General features: G+C 33.2%; 1 long non-coding RNA gene across 1 annotated transcript; it reads left to right on the forward strand.

Annotated features, from left to right (window-relative positions):
* Nucleotides 1-4,450: 4,450 nt before the first annotated feature.
* On the forward strand, nt 4,451-17,785 carry LOC133179095 (uncharacterized). Its single transcript, XR_009720088.1, has 4 exons — nt 4,451-4,538; nt 4,758-4,855; nt 15,337-15,409; nt 17,355-17,785. It is a non-coding gene; the product is annotated as an uncharacterized LOC133179095 (long non-coding RNA).
* The last annotated feature ends 1,245 nt before the right edge of the window (nt 17,786-19,030 follow it).

The following is a 19,030-nucleotide window of genomic DNA, read 5'->3' on the forward strand; positions in this document are numbered from 1 at the left end:
TTTTATTTTGAATTTGTATTATGTCAATCATTAGAAATATATGGATCTTAATTAAAAAACATTGTTTTCATTAGAATTTAAGATATGTATAATAGGCATATATTCTTCATGCTTTTCCATAGTTAAGTCCTTTTTTACAGGGTCTCTGCTAGAATCATGTGGACCCCACTGTGAGTGTAACAAATCTATGGAAAGAGAGAAAATCTCAGCTCAAGGGTCAACATGTCTTCATTCCAAGAAAGGTAAATTGATAATTTTTTCTGCTAAAATACTCTTTTATAAATTATGATATCAATGCAAAAGAGTGAACAAACAATGTACCTAACAACATTTTGAAAATGAAAGTGCAATAACAGTTAATAATTATGATCAATCGAATGAATGTTAATAATCCAATCAAAGTCCTTGTTGTATATCATTTTTGCTAGGGCTGTGTATTGAGCAAAAAAAAAAAAAAAAAAAGAAAGACATTTTTTAATGTGATATGCAATATATTGAATTCTTTATCAATTCTGTCAAAAAAGTCTTATAAATCATTATGCATGAATTTTATAAAAATAATAATTGTTTTTTACTCATTTTTAATTTTTTGTCTCACTGTCTTTGAAAATTACACTTCAAATTCAAACTTTTCTTGACTGTAAAATCAACATGTTAAGTAAAGTTGTCTATGTATTTTTATGATTTTGTAATAATCATTTAAGATGTGCTACCTCCTTAATGATTATATCATTTTTATCAGTTTTAATTCAAAACAGTTACCGGTAAATATAATCTTTGGTGATTGAAATTCCCAAGTTTTTCACAGAATTACACAAAAAACTGCCTGCCCAAAATGTATTGGAATTAAGTTATTTTTAGCTCACCTGAGCCAAAGGCTCAAGTGAGCTTTTCTGATCAAAATTTGTCCGTTGTCTGTCGTCGTTGTCGTCTGTGTCATTGTTGTTGTTGTTGTAAAGTTTTCACATTTTCATCTTCTCAAGAACCACTGGGCCAATTTCAACCAAACTTGCCACAAAGCATCCTTGGGTAAAGGGGATTCAAGAACCACTGGGCCAATTTCAACCAAACTTGCCACAAAGCATCTTTGGGTAAAGGGGATTCAAGTTTGTTCAAATGAAGGGACACACCCTCTTTCAAGGGGAGATAATTAAGAATTAGTGAAAATTTAGAGGTATCTTTTAACAATCTTCTTCTCAAGAACCACTGGGCTGTAAAAGTTGAAACTTAAGTGAGACCTTCATTACATAGTGTAGATTCAAGTTTGTTCAAATCATGACCCCATGGGGTAGGGTGGAGCCACAATGGGGGATCACAGTTTTACATAGGAATATATAGGAATAAATCTTTTAAAATCTTCTCCTCAAGAACAACAAAGCCACGATTAGTCATATTGATATGGAATCATCCTCAGGTAGTGTAGATTCAAATTTGTTCAAATCATGACCCCCAGGGGTAGGATTGGGCCACAAGGGGGGATCAAAGTTTTGCATAGGAATATATAGAAAAAATCTTTAAAAATCTTTTTCTCAAGAACAACAAAGCCACAATTAGGCATATTGATATGGAATTATCCTCAGGTAGTGCAGATTCAAGTTTGTTCAAATCATGACCCCCAGGGGTAGGGTGGGGTCACAATGGGGGATCAAAGTTTTACATAGAAATATGTAGGACAAATCTTGAAATTGTTTTTCTTAAAAACAACAAAGCCACAATTAGTCATAATTTATATGGAAGCATCCTCCGGTAGTGTAGATTCAAGTTTGTACAAAATCATGACCCCTGGGGGGGGGGGGGGGGGGCACAATGGGGGATCAAAATTTTACATAGGAATTTATAGAAAAAAAATCTTTAAAAACCTTTCTCTCAAGAACAACAAAGCCACAATTAGTCATATTGATATGGAATCATTCTCAGGTAGTGTAGATTAAATTTTGTACAAATCATGACCCCCAGGGGTAGGGTGGGGCCACAATGGGGGATCAAAATTTTACATAGAAATATGTAGAAAAAAATCTTGAAAAATCTTCTTCTCAAGAACAGCAAATTCACAATTAGTCATATTGATGTGGATTCATCCTCAGGTAGTGAAGATTCAAGTTTGTATCAAATCATGACCCCTCGGGGTAGGGTGGAGCCACAAGGGGCGATCAAAGTTTTACATAGGAATATACAGAAAAAAAAATGAAAAATCTTCTTCTCAAGAACAGCAAAGCCTTGTTAAGTCATATTGATATGGAAGCATTCTCAGATAGTGTAGATTTAACTTTGTTCAAATCATGACCCCCAGGGTAAGGGTGGTGCCACAATTGAGGATCAAAGTTTTACATAGGAATACATAGGAAAAAACTTCAAAAATCTTCTTCTCAAGAACAGCAAAGTCATGTTTTGTCATACTGATATGGCAGCTTCCTCAGGTAGTGTAGATTCAAGTTTTTTCAAATCATGACCCCTGGGGGTAGGGTGGGGCCACAATGGGGGATCATAGTTTTACATAAGAATATATAGGGAAAAAAACTTGAAAAATCTTCTTCTCAGGAATAGCAAAGCCATGTTTTGTCATATTGATATGGAAGCATCTTCAGGTAGTGTAGATTCAAGTTTGTTCAAATCATAAACCCCAGGGGTAGGGTGGGGCCACAATGTGGGATCAAATTTTTACATAGGAATATATAGGAAAAAATCTTTTCATCAACAGAAAAGCCATGTTTAGTCATATTGATATGGAAGCATCCTCAGGTAGTGTAGATTCAAGTTTGTTCAAATGATGGGGGGGGGGGGGGGGGGGTTAGGGAGGGTCCACAATGGGGGATCAAATTTTTAACAAGGGAATATATAGGAAAAAAATCTTTAAAAATCTTCTGCTCAAGAACAGTAAAGCCATTTGTTATATTAATATGGAAGCATCCTCAGGTAGTTCAAAATCCAAGCCCCCTCCCCTTTAAACTTTTCAATACTGAAGTGATTTGTGCTTTTTCCTAGCCAATGTGCTCAGGTGAGCGTGTGGCCCATGGGCCTCTTGTTTTTGATACGATATATTCATTAATCTAGATATGTATCGATATACAGGTAAACTTCGGTATCTCGAACACCGGTATGTCGAATACCACGGATATCTCGAAGTGAATCAACGGTCCCGGCCGTTTTTATTATATTTATGATTTTAAAAAACCCCGGTATCTCGAACACGGAAATCTCATATACCTTGCTTATCTCGAAGTAGATTTACGGTCCCAAGTGCTATAAACACATGCGTTATCTCGAAGTCCAACAAATTCTTGCTCTGCTGAATTCACACCTTAGTACACAATAATCCCATTATGCTAATTTTACGGTCTGTTGACATTTCCGTTAGGTCTAGCACAGGCTTCATGAGACCATTGCTGATTATCACACCTTATTAGTCCCAAGCTGTTGTTTTTGGTAGTTAAATTTAATTACGCAAGCCAGGTGATTTGGAGGTGTTAATAAAATGCATTCTCAGAGATACTATGACACGATAATGAAACAGCGGCTTGGGGACGATTACTGTACTAGAAATTTAAATTATCGAAAATACACGCTTATACACATCATTACATATCAAAGTAAACACTGAACACGTCAAAGTGATATTGAACTCAAGAAATTAAACAATTAAAGACATTATTTTGAGTATAAAAGTCAGTACCAAAAATCAAATCTTCAGTAAATATCATGTCCGATAAGGCAGTCTAACGAAGGACCCGGTAGCCAACCAGGGGGGATAGTTAGATTATCTGACCATGGTGTAAAAAGAAAACTTAAAGTTCATACAATCGAAACAAAGTTTGCTTTCGTTTATTCATATTGGCAATTTCAATAAATTATTGTAGAATGATAATTCCTGTTGTTACATTTAGGCATGTGGGTATATGTACATATCCTGTTAAAGTCTGTGTATCACATTATATCATGATATACTTCAGACAAATTAGTACACCCGTAGTTTTTGAATACAATTCATTGATTTCATTTGCCACAATGGTCTCTTTAATATTGCAATAATTCATTTGGTCTTCCTAATGCATGTATAATGCAGGTACTGTATATACTCTATGTCCAGCTTATAGGTGAGTCATAAAAAGATTAGTATTTTGAAACCAGGTTAAAACATCAGAGCATTGATTTGAAATTGTCAATTGATTCTGGCAAAAAGTTGTACCAATGTATAAGCGGGTCAATAGCAAATCCCTCCAAAATAACCTCAAAAAATACAACTGACTTATAGGTGGACCACCTTATAGGCAAGTATATATACGGTATAGTTTTTGTTGAATTTTGCTAACAGCAAAACACTATGAATAATGAATTTTGGAAAAAAAAGATTATTAAGTTTAATGATGCATGTACATGTATGTAGTATAGAAATATTGTTCACATGCCTGTACATGGTACAAATATGCATTTTACAGAGTGTACATATGCCAGAATCATATGGACCGCAGACTGGCCCTGGTGATTCCGTTAAGAAAGAAGAGGAAAAATCAGTGCTTGTGCTCATTGGTCATTGGACAAAGGTAAATAGATTTATTTCATGAAACTAAACATGTAAATTACTAGGATATTAAAATATCACAATTAAAATACATGTACTGATTTATATATATATGGATATCAGTTGGTCTCCTTGATGGAGTTAAATGCATTTGTTATCCCTTTTAAGTGGATCATTTAAATATTATGCAGTAAACGTTTATTTAGAAGCTCTTTATTATCTGCACTGTTCACTTTTACAGGGTGTATGCCAGAATTTTTTCAAGAACAGTCTGAATCTGACATGGAAAAAATGAAGAAAAACGGCCTTTCTGTTTATAAATCTACATTCTGACAAAGGGTAATTTTGTTTAGTTCAATTAGAAGTGCACATTTAATTTCATTTGCTTTCCTTAATGATATATTATAGCATTTTTATTCCCTTATGAACAATATGTATACTTGTAAAGCATGTATCACAAAATCTTCTGCAAACAAAGTTTTGGGTGTATAGTGTTTGTTGTTTAACGTCCCTCTTGAGAATTTTTCACTCATATGGAGACGCCACCACTTGTAGGTGGAGAGCTGCAAATTTTTGTCTAATACTCAGCACTTACGGCCATTGAGCATTGAGGGATCTTTATCGCGCCAGCACCTACTGTGACATGGGACCTCGGTTAATACCTCTGTCTCATCTGAAGAACGGGTCTCCATGTCCCACAGTGGGATTCAAACTCGCGATGTAAGGATCAGCTTCTTTCTCCGCGACTCTAGAGTAGACGCTCTAACCACTGCATCTGCTCTACTTTGGCAACTTTGGGTGTATATAAGCATAGGAATCATCATGTCCATCTGTCTGTTCATGTGTTTGGCCACTTTTATGATTAGTTTTTTGTTCCAATTCTGGCTGAGATAAATTGATTTAAGTCATCTAAATACAAACAAATTAAGGGAAATTACTATGGTATTGGAATGAACATTTTGGAATACTGTCTAATTGTTCCATTGTAGTTCGGGTTTCTTTAATGTTGAAATAATGCATCTGGTCTTCCTAATGCATGGCATACACTGTATGCATGTGTAGTGTTAAAGTTGGCTGAATGTAAAACAGTTCTTGCGTTATGACAAAGGTAAATAGATTTAGTTCATGTAACTAAACATGTAAATTATTATGGTATTAAAATCTCAAGTTTTGAATACTGATTTACATGTGGAGAGTAGTTGGTCTCCTTAATGCAGTAATAATACATTTGGTCTCCCTTATGCATACTGTATATTATATAAATTTAATGACTGACATGTACGAGGGTTGATCCAAAAGTTCATGGAATTTCTTCATATTTTATTTATTTATTAGTGAAAGTGGTTGAATACTGATTTACATGTGGAGAGTAGTTGGTCTCCTTAATGCAGTAATAATACATTTGGTCTCCCTTATGCATACTGTATATTATATAAATTTAATGACTGACATGTACGAGGGTTGATCCAAAAGTTTGTGGAATTTCTTCTAGTGTTGTACCGATAATCAGAAAACATCGATTGTCGACAAAAAAATGCTACCGATTCCGATGATCGATTATAGTTTTTCATAATCGATCATCGGAAACATACTTCAAATACAATACATTCCGGAATTATCCATTTCTGGTTTAAAATTTATTTCTTCTTAAAGAAAGAAAATGGCATCTGCATCTGATACTAGCCAACTAGCACGAAGCAGAGGTGATTAAGAACGGAAGATGCATATATAGGGCCTAAAAAAAATTATTTTTGTTTCCTGTAATAACCCGACTGACCCATTCAATTTACCCCCGGGTGAATTTTTTTTTTCTGCCAAATCTGTGTTTGCTCTTTGGTTTGATCAATCAGCTGATTCTTTTTATTCAGAAAATATTAATTGTATCTTTTATTTGAGATATAAAATATGCAACTTAGTCACTATTTACCTTAAATATAGAGTGATCAATTCCCCCCACAACTTTTTGAAGTTCGTTTTCTGCCGCTAGGCAGCCATGTTGGGTGTCCACTGTAAATATTTTTAGGTCTAGAAAGTGTAAAAGAAGCAAAACAACAAAGAAAAATAATATATTATGTATTTTATATATTCATGTTAAAGAAATAAATGAAATTATTGTAATAGTCTGCTTTTTGTATACAAAACTATGAAGAAATCCGATTATAATCGGTGAAATCGCATCAGAAGCAGTAACTGATTCCAACCAATGATCGATTATGAAAATTAACTGATGTCTCATCACTAATTTCTTCATATTTTTTTTTATTTATTAGTGAAAGTGGTTGAATACTGATTTACATGACTGTGGAGAGTAGTTGGTCTCCTTAATGCAGTAATAATACATTTGGTCTCCCTTATGCATACTGTATATTATATAAATTTAATGACTGACATGTACGAGGGTTGATCCAAATGCTCATGGAATTTCTTCATATTTTATTTTTTTATTAGTGAAAGTGGTTGAATACTGATTTACATATGGATAGTGGTTGGTCTCCTTAATGCAGTAATAATACATTTGGTCTCCCTTATGCATACTGTATATTATATAAATTTAATGACTGACATGTACGAGGGTTGATCCAAATGCTCATAGAATTTCTTCATATTTTATTTTTTTATTAGTGAAAGTGGTTGAATACTGATTTACATATGGATAGTGGTTGGTCTCCTTAACCCTTTAACCCCCAGAGACGCATTTTCAGCATCACAGATATTTAACTGTTGGCGTTTTCTAAATATTCGGGTTACAACAAAACAATTGATATTTTCTGAAACTAGAAACTAAACATTTTTACTACTCAAAATTTTTCTGTGCGATGTTGAGAAATTATCATAAACTTGAATTGAATATTGCATATCATTGCAGGAAGTTGATAAAAGTACGCATAAATGACTGATTTTGTGCTATCTTCTGTTGGCTTTATCTAAATTACAACCACAATAAAATAAAAAATTGATACTATAACCTGAAAGCTGGGAATATGCCCTATATTTTTTATTCCGGACATTATAAGGTACATGAATCCGTTACAGAGATATTTGTCGTTGAATATTGGTGCTTTTACGAGTAAAACACACAAAATGCACTATGACGTCATTTGACGTTTTGCATGCACAGTGAAATCGTTCATGAGTTCAGTGTTAAACAAACTGGCTCTTTTGATATATGGAACAGATTTATTTTTTTAAAAATGAATTAGTCAAGAAGAGTTAATGTACGACACTTTTTGAGCCATAAACATGTAACAAAAGGAATTTTCTGAAGGTAATATGAAAAAAAAATTAATTGCAAAATTGTCATTTTTATTGAACAAAGGGGTGTAAAATATAGGCTGGAATCGAGAGTTAGTGTGCGTAGTTCTTTGCCATACTCTCCCCATGGCCTTCTTTTAAAACTTAATGATGAACTAGTGATATTGTATGTCCGAGTACAAATCAGGGTGTTGTGAATTCTCAGATGCAGGTCTCTGGAACTAGGCAAGTAATTTTATTCAGTGATAAAAAACTCTACTGAAAGTAAATGGAAGGGGGGGGGGGGCATTTGATGTCAAAAACGACTGGGCATTCATATTGTTTCTTCTAGAACACATGGGTTTTCCAAAAAGAAAAAAAAGATATTTTCTCGCATGATTCCGCGGACATCAAATCAACATTTAACAAAGAAATTAGAGACAATGTTCAGCAATATCCCTCCTCCTCTCCCTTCGACCAACGTTTAATATATGTCAATTTTTGTAACGTTGATATTTGTAATTTTTAGGGATGTCAATTTTGTTAATAATTCATATTCGAATATTCAATGAAAGTATTCGAATATATTCGAATATTCGATAAAATAAGTAAAATCCTACTCTCATGAAAGGTTTAGAGTAGGTATACTTATATTGGAAGTAAAATTGTATGAAGCCTTTTGTAGGTGTACAATAAGAAATTCCATTTGATATTTGTCAATGTTTGAAATAAATAAATGATTTATAAATGTAGAAAAGTATAATTTTAACAAATGAAACATGTGAATTTATAGTAGCTCCAACGGAGGAACCAGTCGTCTTACCAAAGGCAAGATAGTCGTAACGGTATACTGTTCAGATTTCAATACGTGTAATAAATTACAATTATCTGCCTAATAAGAGATATGATTGTAATCTTTGATACAATGTAAACAAATATTTCCATAGACAATTTTCCTAGGTAATTAACTAATTTCCCGATAGTGAATATAAAATTCTGGATTATCTACAACCCGAGATAATCAAGTAATTAACAAATTTATTCTAAAATTAAGCCCTTTACAATATTAATTACAGACTAATTCTATCGGACATTCATTCAATGATCAATTAATTTATACTCTTCACGCCTTTGAGACATCCTAAGATTCATTTTGTTGTCCTCTATTCTAGATCCGATCATATCTAACTAATAAAAACTATGAAAGTACATTTTGTATTTTACATAAAGCATTATTGTACAATTCCTTAACACCTTACTCAAAACAAAATACATGTAATTTAGTAGATCTATAAGATAAGAAAGTAGTGAAAGAAATCAGGCGATCGAAATTGATCGCTAGTAAATTAAACAGGGATAATTCCATCACTGTTCTAATCAAAAATTTATTAATCACAGTACTTCTTTTTATGAAATCTGAAAAACATCGAATATTCGAATCTTAAATTCATATTCGAATATCAACTCATCGAATGAATATTCGAATGTTCGAATATTCGTTGACATCCTTAGTAATTTTAATGTGTACCATGGCATTGAATATAGTATACCCATGTTTTGATAGAAAGTGCCCTTCTAAAAATTGCTATTTTTGTAACCATGGCAACACTGTTCATTGAAATAAAAATACTAAAATATTGAATTTTGTGTCTTAGCCTAAGGGTTCTTTACATGTGTACCAAATTTTATTGAAGTCAGGCAAAAACTGTAGGAGGGAAAGCGATTTTAAAATTGCTGAACATTGTATACCCGTGTTTTGTTAGGAAGTCCCATTCTCGAAATTGCTATTTTGTAACCATGGCAACACTGTTCATTGAAATAAAAAAACTAAAATAAAGAATTGTGTATCTTAGTACACTCTGAAAGTGTACCAAATTTTATTGAAGTCAGATAAAAACTGTAGGAGGGAAAGCTATTTGTAAATTGCTTATAATTACGACAATCAGACAGCTGTAAAGCCAAAGTCTTACGGATGACGGACATTGTGTAATTGTATAAACTCTTTCTATCAAATAAAATTGACCAGTATAACTAAAAACTAATTGTTTGCATGCTTTGTTTTAATAGTATCACTAAATCCTCTGTTATGGAAACATTATTTGTAAATTTGTTTGTATTTCTGTGATGTAAAAGGGGAGAAAAACACATATTTTGGCAATTATGGGTCTCATTCGTTGCCATGGCAACCACGACGTCATCTTACTCTGCATAATTAAATAGTTTAAGATTTTACCTTTCAGAAAATGTATAGGTTGCTCTATGTAAAAGTGACTAGAAAATGTTAAAATTTCAATTTGAAATTTTTAGGCAGTTTTGCAGAAAAAAATGCAAAATCTCTGGTAGTTAAAGGGTTAATGCAGTAATAATACATTTGGTCTCCCTTATGCATACTGTATATTATATAAATTTAATGACTGACATGTACAAGGATTGATCCAAAAGTTCATAGAATTTCTTCTTATTTTATTTATTTATTAGTGAAAGTGGTTGAAAATTACAAATAAGAATATAGACACTTGTTGAATTTTTTTAATAAAAAAATATTTTAAATATTAATGATAGTAACTCTATGCAGTTGCCATCACAAAGGATGTTTTAAAATGCATGGGAGACATTTACTCGTTCATTATCATTTTAATTCTTAATACGTGATATAAGAAAAAACCTGCGCTAAGTGGCAAATAAAATAAGAATTTTGTCATTATTACGATTGCTTGACCACTAATATACCTGTCTGTGAGAGTTTTACTGATTTAACTTGATATTTAGATTATTAGTTGATGATTTCTTGTTCATCTTTTAATTGTTAGAGAACGTCACATTTCAGTCAAGTTATAAGTTTTGTTAAAATCTTAGGAACACTCTGACTTAAAGGGGTATACTACTGATACAGGCTGGAGAAAAATCCATTTAGCAACTCAGATTTTCCAGTGGCGTGAGAAATTTAAGAACAATAGAACTTCCATGGAGGTTGATTAAAGGTGTGGCTGCTTTTGGAGGGTCTGTTTTTCTCGTAGACAAATTAAGCATTGATGAATGTTGACCGCTGACGTACTGTGCTTGACTTTGCTACTGAAATTGGAACATCATATGTAAAGATGGGGAGTATTTTTGAAATATGAGTGTAATATAAAGATAAGTCGATTGGTGGATACCCAGGCTTTTCTTGAGAGAAAAAAGGAGAAAAAGGCAGAATATTCTGTAGAATTACTTAGTTGAATTGAACATGAGGGTGAGATGCTCCTATAACATGACATGACATACTTAACTTGACATTACGTCGAAGTCTCCCCCGGATTTTACAACTATCAGTGTTCAGAAAGCTCAATAGACATGTGACCTTATTTGTAATTGGAACGTGGTGAAATTTTCCAGTATTGTTGCATAATGACTCTATATTATAAATATGCCTATTGTTTGCTTTCATCAAATCACAATAAAATTTTAGAAATAATTAAATTCCATGAACTTTTGGATCAACCCTCGTATTAGAAAAAAGATGGATCTAAGATTGAACAGGTTATAATTCACCTGAGTCATTTAAATTACTTATTGCTATCTGTTCTTGTTCAGTCATCATGTGTCAAGTATTGTCTGTAAACTATTGAACATTTTCAGCTTCTTTTCTTAAACCAGTTTCAACTAATTTCTCGGTTGAAGTACTGTATAGGGGATTAATTTCAGGGGTTGTAATTTTCATGTTTTTCTCTCCTCTGACACGATCGCGGTTTGTTGAATTCGCGGAATTGATATATAACTAAGGTTACATGTACCTCCCTTCAATGTCTATATCCGTTTAATCCATAGCATAGCTAGAAGGCATTAATCAGCGTTATGTATTCACTTCACGAACAACAGGGTAGATTTATACATGTATATACATCAGCAAGTTCGATAGTTATTTGAATGATTTTTTAAAACCAAAATGTCGATAAAAACATGATAATGCAGGTAACAAATACACGTCGTAACATAGTTACATACGGGTATTCAAAACCCATGACCCTTAGTGTTTTGATTGATGAAACATGTAGCGTTGGCTATTAAAACAGTTTTTTTTTTTTTTTTTTTACAAATACAGGTTATTATCTGCTGGGTGATCTAAATTAATGTCAAGTGTGATAATTAAAATAATTGAATGACAAATACGATTTGTAATTACTGAAATGACCATGCACTGCACGTATATTTACCTATCATGGTCTATTCTCAAATTTCCAAATATAACATGTAGGTTATTGAAAACTTATTCACTGTTTCTTGAATTCACGGATTTATTCACACCGTGAATATAGCGAATATAAACACCGCGAGTTATTTTCCCCCTATACAGTATACAGACTTAATATAGAAATGATTTTATCAACTTTCTCAATCTATCATGAATTTAAAAATGTAAATATAAGCATTTAATTGTAGATATTAAACATTTAGCATCTCATAACCAGAGTTGGAAATTACTGACTGCCCGAGGCAGTCTGTTTTTCAGGTAGGCAGGGACAAACTTTAGATTAACCTCGGTGGTCGGGGTCATTTAAACAGGTAGTTCCTGTTTTCTTTTTTTTTCAGGGTATAGTAAGTCTATAGAAATTAAGTAAAATATAGTATATCAAAGGAACACTTCTAGTTAAAAATATGAGATGACCTATAGGACCAATATTGGTTTCAGTCTTTAGAAAAAGCTTACCGATATATGTTCCGGTCACTGACTTTAGGTCACATATGTGTAGTTTCTTGTTTCTCATGTATTGCTTTAGTTCTATATTAATGGTAATCTAATAACCAAGCTTTATGATAAACGTGATGACTTTAACTTTTCAATCCTCAACTTCCCTTACTTATTCAGTAATATACCTTCATCACCTGCATACGGGGTTTATATCTCTCAGTTGATTCGATACGCAAGAGCATCCTCTATGTATGAACAATTTTTAAAAAGGAGGTAAGTTATTGACAAACAAATTGCTGAAACAAGAATATCAGCAGTCTTGTTTAAAGTCATCATTTTGTAAGTTCTGTGGTCGATACAATGACCTTGTCAGCAAATACAATTTATCATTAAGTAAAATGCTGACTGACGTTTTTCATACTTATTGTTAGGCCATTATTTACACACTGAATTGTGTATGAATTTTTCTATTGTTTCCCAGTTGTGACAAGGAGCACACAGCGGGTGTGACTGGTCTGCAGGGGATGCTCACTCCTCCATGGCACCTGATCCCACCTCTGATGTTTTGGAGGTTCGTATTTGCTCTGCTCCTATTTTGTATTTTTTGATGGGCTTTTGAGCTTGAATACTGATTGTTATCTCGATATATTTCATTCTACTCAACTGTGTGTTCATGTGATCCTACCTCAGTATTTACAGAATGATACATCCTTTGTTTGAGGGTCATTCTTGATGTCTGACTGAGTAATGGCAATGGGACATAAAACCTTAACTCACCTTACCACATTCTTTTCTAATCTGAAAACCCTCATGCATTTTTTCGCCAATGCACACATTTTTCCCGAGGAATGAACTGCATCTACTCTGCATAGAACAGTATCTCTCCCACTGGCACAACAGTACTATTACACGTCATTATGTTCTTGAAAGGCAAACACAGCAATTATTGCTCGGCATGATTTTTTTTCATGACACCTGCAGTATCGAGTAACACAAAGTGAATGATTCATGTCCTCGAACAAAGTGTGCTTACAATGAGGTTTAGTTCCGGTTGATTGCGTTTAGTTAAAGAGAATTTATGATCTGCATTTCCATAGATGTCTTTTATATCAACACCAAACATGCATTTAAGGAAGAAAATATATTAAGTAAAATGCAAAAGTCTGTATTAAAAAATCAAAGGACAAGTGCACTTAAGCAATGCTTAATGGGCCCTTTTTCAGTGCCATATTACTTTAGAATGTATTTCCAAATTGTTCTCTTTTGGTAATAGTTAAACACAAGTGGACATTTCTAATTAAAATCACATTAAAACATCACCTAAATCAGCATGGATTTGAAACAAATGAAGTTTTTTAAATGCCTATAGATACCCCAAATCCGGAAAAGTCGTACCGAACCTATTTTGAGTTTCGTTTATTTAAATTAAGGGGAGGAGACATTTAAATCAGACACTTGAACAATCTGATGGTGGATCATTGACAGGCGCGTTTGCCGAATGATACTTCTTGTGCTATTTTACCCGAGAAAAAAATCAAATGAAGTTGTATAGATTCCTGTATCCATAGTGATCAAACTAAGAAATTTGCATGCTTGCATTTAAAATAATACAATAAGTATTAACATTATTAGTTCCTTTAAATTTTAAAATGAAAAAAAGTGTATTTAGGTGGCTTTCAATACCAGTACCATTGTCTTGCATGAATGTTAAAAATGTTTGACACTTTTATTTATGATGACATTTTAACGACACTAAACTCTCCTAACCATCCCGTCCGTGTTCCTAAAACCGAATACATACAAACTTCTCTATGCGGCTTGACTTCGATATAATGATACAAAACATGGTTATGTTTTACAGTGAGCATCTTTGAGGAATGTTTACCTGGGTAGAACTCACGTGACTACCAGTATTTTAAATAATTTATTCCACGGGTGGGTTCAACATAGGTCATACAGGTAAATAGCTCTTGCTTGTCATAGGAAAAACATTGAACTTTTCATACATTTTTAATATTTTAAGTACAAGCCTAATCATGTACAAATTTCCTACTTTCACACAAGTTTTATATTAAATGTATAATGCATTTTTTGTCAATCGCACAAGTTTGTACAATGTTAGGCTGACAATAAACAAAAGCTTTGAAATGAATGACCGTCCTCGATTTACTATAGAAAATCACGAATGTCGGCTGACCCCTACCACATTGTATGGCTTTGCTCTTTGTATATTCATGAATTTCAGCGATAAAATTTGTTGAATCTTATGGTTTAGATATCAATTAATGATCTGAGATGGAAAATTATGCTTAATTTAATTCTTCTTTTTTTCCACATTTTACCAGGGCTCATAAGTGCACTCGTTCTTTAGTGTTTATACAGGTAAAAAGTTTGAAAAAATAAAAATGTGCCAACAAATGGTTTCAAACCAGGACACTAAAAATGTTCATGGTGAGAGTCTGCGGTCTATCGTTCTGGGCTATGCTGACTATGAGGACATTTGTTATGAATATAAACCAGTATGATAGAAATAGGTTTTCACGTTTTTTGTAGGTTTTTTTCTATGAATTTCGACCCTAGGCACCTCTAAAAGAACCTTGTTTTAAATAATTGCTTACTAGATCAAAATCTATCAAAATTTCATAATTTAATTTAGGGGCAGGCAAAGGGTGATTATATTGCATCTATCGGGTATAATTTTCTTATCAGAAAATTGTAGAGATATGCAAGGTTAATTAATGACAACATTTATTTTTCCTTTTTGCCTAATACTTTTATGATTTTCACTAATAAATTGATTATTGAAAAAAGCCTTTAATATGACTGCTGATTTTATCTCCATCTGTTAATTTTCAACACCTTTTCTCATGATTATAGTAGATAGAGAACAGATCATGATTTCTAACATTTACTGTTACAGATCATTTTCTTGAGATAGGTGGAACCAACAGTCAAATACAGACACTTTTAAGAAAAGTAAAAATCTGGCTCAGGTAAAAAAAAAAAAAAATCATTTACAGTTTTAACAATTAGTAATTTTACCTTAATTAACTGGAAAAATCTTATTTGACGAAATACAGGTCAAGAATGAAGAGTTAAAAGCCTAGTAGGGATTTTGGTCAATCATTACAGGTAATCTGCAGTCCCTCTCGAGAATTTTACACTCATATGGAGACGCCACCACTTGCCAGTGGAAAGCTGCAAATTCTGTCCTATACTCTGCACTCATGGCCATTGAGAAGTGAGGGGTCTTTTTCATGCCAGCACCTACTGTGACACGGGTCCTTGGTTTATAAGGTCTCATCTGAAGGACTGGTCTGCATGTCCCACAGTGGGATTCAAACCTGCGACATAAGGATCAACTCCTTACTTCGCGACTCTAGAGCGGACGCTCTAACCATGGCGCCACACTTGTGACTAGCTCAGTTTTAAAGAAATCATTCAAGATATTTTTTATCAAACTTAATATGCTGATACATATATAATTAGTAAGACCTATTCAACTATTTCAAAAACTTTTGACCTTTCCTGTGACCTTGACCTCACTTTCCTTCAATTTGCATTTTGCATGATTTTAAAACCATTTAAAATATTGATATTTTAAGGCTATGCATCTATACATAATTTGGTGAGAATTTATCATCTATATCCATTTATTTTAGATTTCAATTTCAATTTTAAAGAAACTTTTCAAGATATTCTCATCAAACTTCATACACTAACACAAAATTTCATGTTGCATTACCATACACACGGCGGGCATACATGTCCTATGGACATCTTTCTAGTGTATTGCTATTTCTGTTGTTTGTTTACTTCCGGTCAGTAAGTGCCCCCTAGGGGCAAGCCCCAGTCCTGTTTTCTTTTCCAGGGTTGCAACAGCGCCCCCTAGAAAAACAAGTTGCACCATCCAATCAAATTGTGTTTTGTGCTGCTTTATGCCAATGAAATTAAGGCTGGACAGCATATGTATTATATTCTGACCAATGGGGTTGCCGTATTTTCAAATAATTAGGATAGACTTACCACTTCAGCATTCCTTTCATCACTGAAGTGATATACATGGTCAAAAATTAAATAACTTTCATTTTTGTGTCAACTGCAGAGCAGAACGACACTTAGAGATCACTTTACCTGGTGTCTGTCTGTCCGTCTGTCACACCTTATATCTCCAGAATTTTGAGAGGCAGGGTTTTGATAATTAGCATTTATATATGTTTTTGAGCTCATGATACTATACTTTGAAACTGTATGAAATTCAGTTACCACACAAACTTATATTTAAATACTATGAAAATACATTGGGATCAGTATTCCACAATGAATCGTGTTGACTGACAAAGTGACAATTAAAGTAAAGACAGTCTGAAATTCCTTTCCTCCGAGGATTGTTGGAAGCACCTACATGTGTATTAATAAAATGATAAATAGTTATTCCTCATAATTTCAATTAAATTATTCATTTGAGGACTGGGGAACCATATTTTCTTTGATTGCCAGATTCTATCCCAGTCTTTTAAATACTTTTGGATCCTTTTTTTCCTTGCAGGCAAATGCATGAACCTCCATGCTAATATTAAATTAATAGCTGACCACTCTTAGATTTATTTACCTCTTTAATGACGATACCTAGCAGGTGACATATACATTCCTTGAAACACTCTAGTTCCTATTTGATTTTCACTAATATAAAGATTATTGAAAAAAGACTAAGGTGCTCTATAGTGATCAGTCTATTCGTTCATTTGTCTGTCAAATACACATATCCCTTGTTCAGAATACAGGTGACTCTAAATACTTCAAACTTTATATTTTTTAATTAGATACATGTAGCTGCTTTGGAACATCTGAAAGGTCTATTACATTATCACTAGTTTTACTAGTTTTCTTCATGTAAGTTGAATATATTTTAAACTTTTAAATTTCTATCTTTTCCAGGTAAGAAAGAAATTCAGGAGTTCTTAAATTGCCCTTGGAGTTCTTGGATTGCATCAAACTGCTAAAAGACCTCAACAAAAACAGTGTCTTGAAAATAAAAATGAAAATATTCAGTGAAAAAAAAAATGATGAAAGAGCCACTAAAAATCTTCAAGCCTTTGAGCTGAAATCTGGAAGTCAATCTGTGGACTTTACTAGTAAGTCATAATTACTAAGTCATCATTTGTGTATAATAAATACACTAAACTGTAAACACTTGTTAAAATGTGTATAATTTTTAGATATAATTTGTATATCATAGACTTCAATAGTTTCATGTAATTTAAGTAATAATGAAAATTTCCTGTTGTCTAGCTAGATTAGAAACTATTATTGTCCAATTTTGGATATTGTGAAATAATTCATCTAGTATGCATACATGTGTGTACACTTACGTGTAAATTAATTGTTATAGCAAATTCAATCGATCATTAAGTTGAATGTTGACTAATGTTTTTCATCAAAATTGTTTACACTGAATTGTTTGTGGATTTTTCCATTTGCCCAATCATGTCAAGGAGCACATGGCAGGAAATGCTTTCTCCTCCATTGCACCTGGTGTTTTTAGAGGTCTGTGTTTGCTCTGCTCTAATTATGTATTGTTTCAATGGACTTTAAAGCTTGATCACTGTTGGTAATCTTCATATTTCATATACTATTAGAGTTCTTGAAGAAAACTGTAAAGATTTAACATACAGTATAATGCATGTATATTGCACTTTAAGTACAGTGTATGTGGTTAAGAAATGTTAAATTGTCTCATAGTGCATTGAATTTGTTGAAAATTAGAAAATGTGTTGAAATTTTTTTTGAAATAATGTTAGATTGCAGATTTTTTTAAATCATGCAAGTAAGAAATTGCTAAATATTTTTTAGCTTTTCTGGACAGTCTAGATGAGTTCTTACTATATACCTAGCATTGTCATCCCAGTTAAAATTTAAGGAGCAAGGTTCATTCCTAAGCTCTACCTGGAAAAACTTGCATGGATTGAAGCACATTAACAGATTTACTTCAGATGCTTGACCTGATCTACATTTTCCTCATGTGTTTTTTTGTTTTTGTTTGTTTGTTGTTTAACATCCCTCTCAAGAATTTTTCATCCATATGGAGATGCCACTACTTGCTGGTGGAGAGCTGCAAAATTTGACCTATACTTTGCACTCAGGGCCTTGAGCAGTAAGGGATCTTTTTTGTGCCCACATCAACTGCTAGGCGGGACCTCGGTTTATATGGTCTAATCTGAAGGACTGGTCCCCACATCCCCAGTGGATTTGAACCTGAGACTTAAGGATTAAATCCTTACTCGCAACTCTAGATTACAAACTCTATCCTTTGCGCCACATGGGGGACTCCACAAGATTAAGTGTTTTGAGCAGTCCTATTCTCATGTAATTATAAACTCTATGTTGAACAAACCTGCAAAGATGATGTATGTACATGTAAATGTTTCAGGGTACCAGTCCTTGATTTGACTTGGATTTTCTGGATTAATGACCAGTTTTTTAGAGAAGGTTCATTCAAAGTAACAATGTACTCTTTGGTGATCAGTAAACATAGATGATGTATCCTGCTTCTGATGCTGGATGTAACATACATTTTCAGGGTTATTGAGCAGTTAAATCTAACCCAGACCAAC

Source organism: Saccostrea echinata, unplaced genomic scaffold (assembly GCF_033153115.1).
Source record: "Saccostrea echinata isolate AGI-Se365-2 ecotype Australia unplaced genomic scaffold, CSIRO_AGI_Sech_v1 ptg000001l, whole genome shotgun sequence".
In the NCBI taxonomy this organism is placed as follows: Eukaryota; Metazoa; Mollusca; class Bivalvia; order Ostreida; family Ostreidae; genus Saccostrea; species Saccostrea echinata.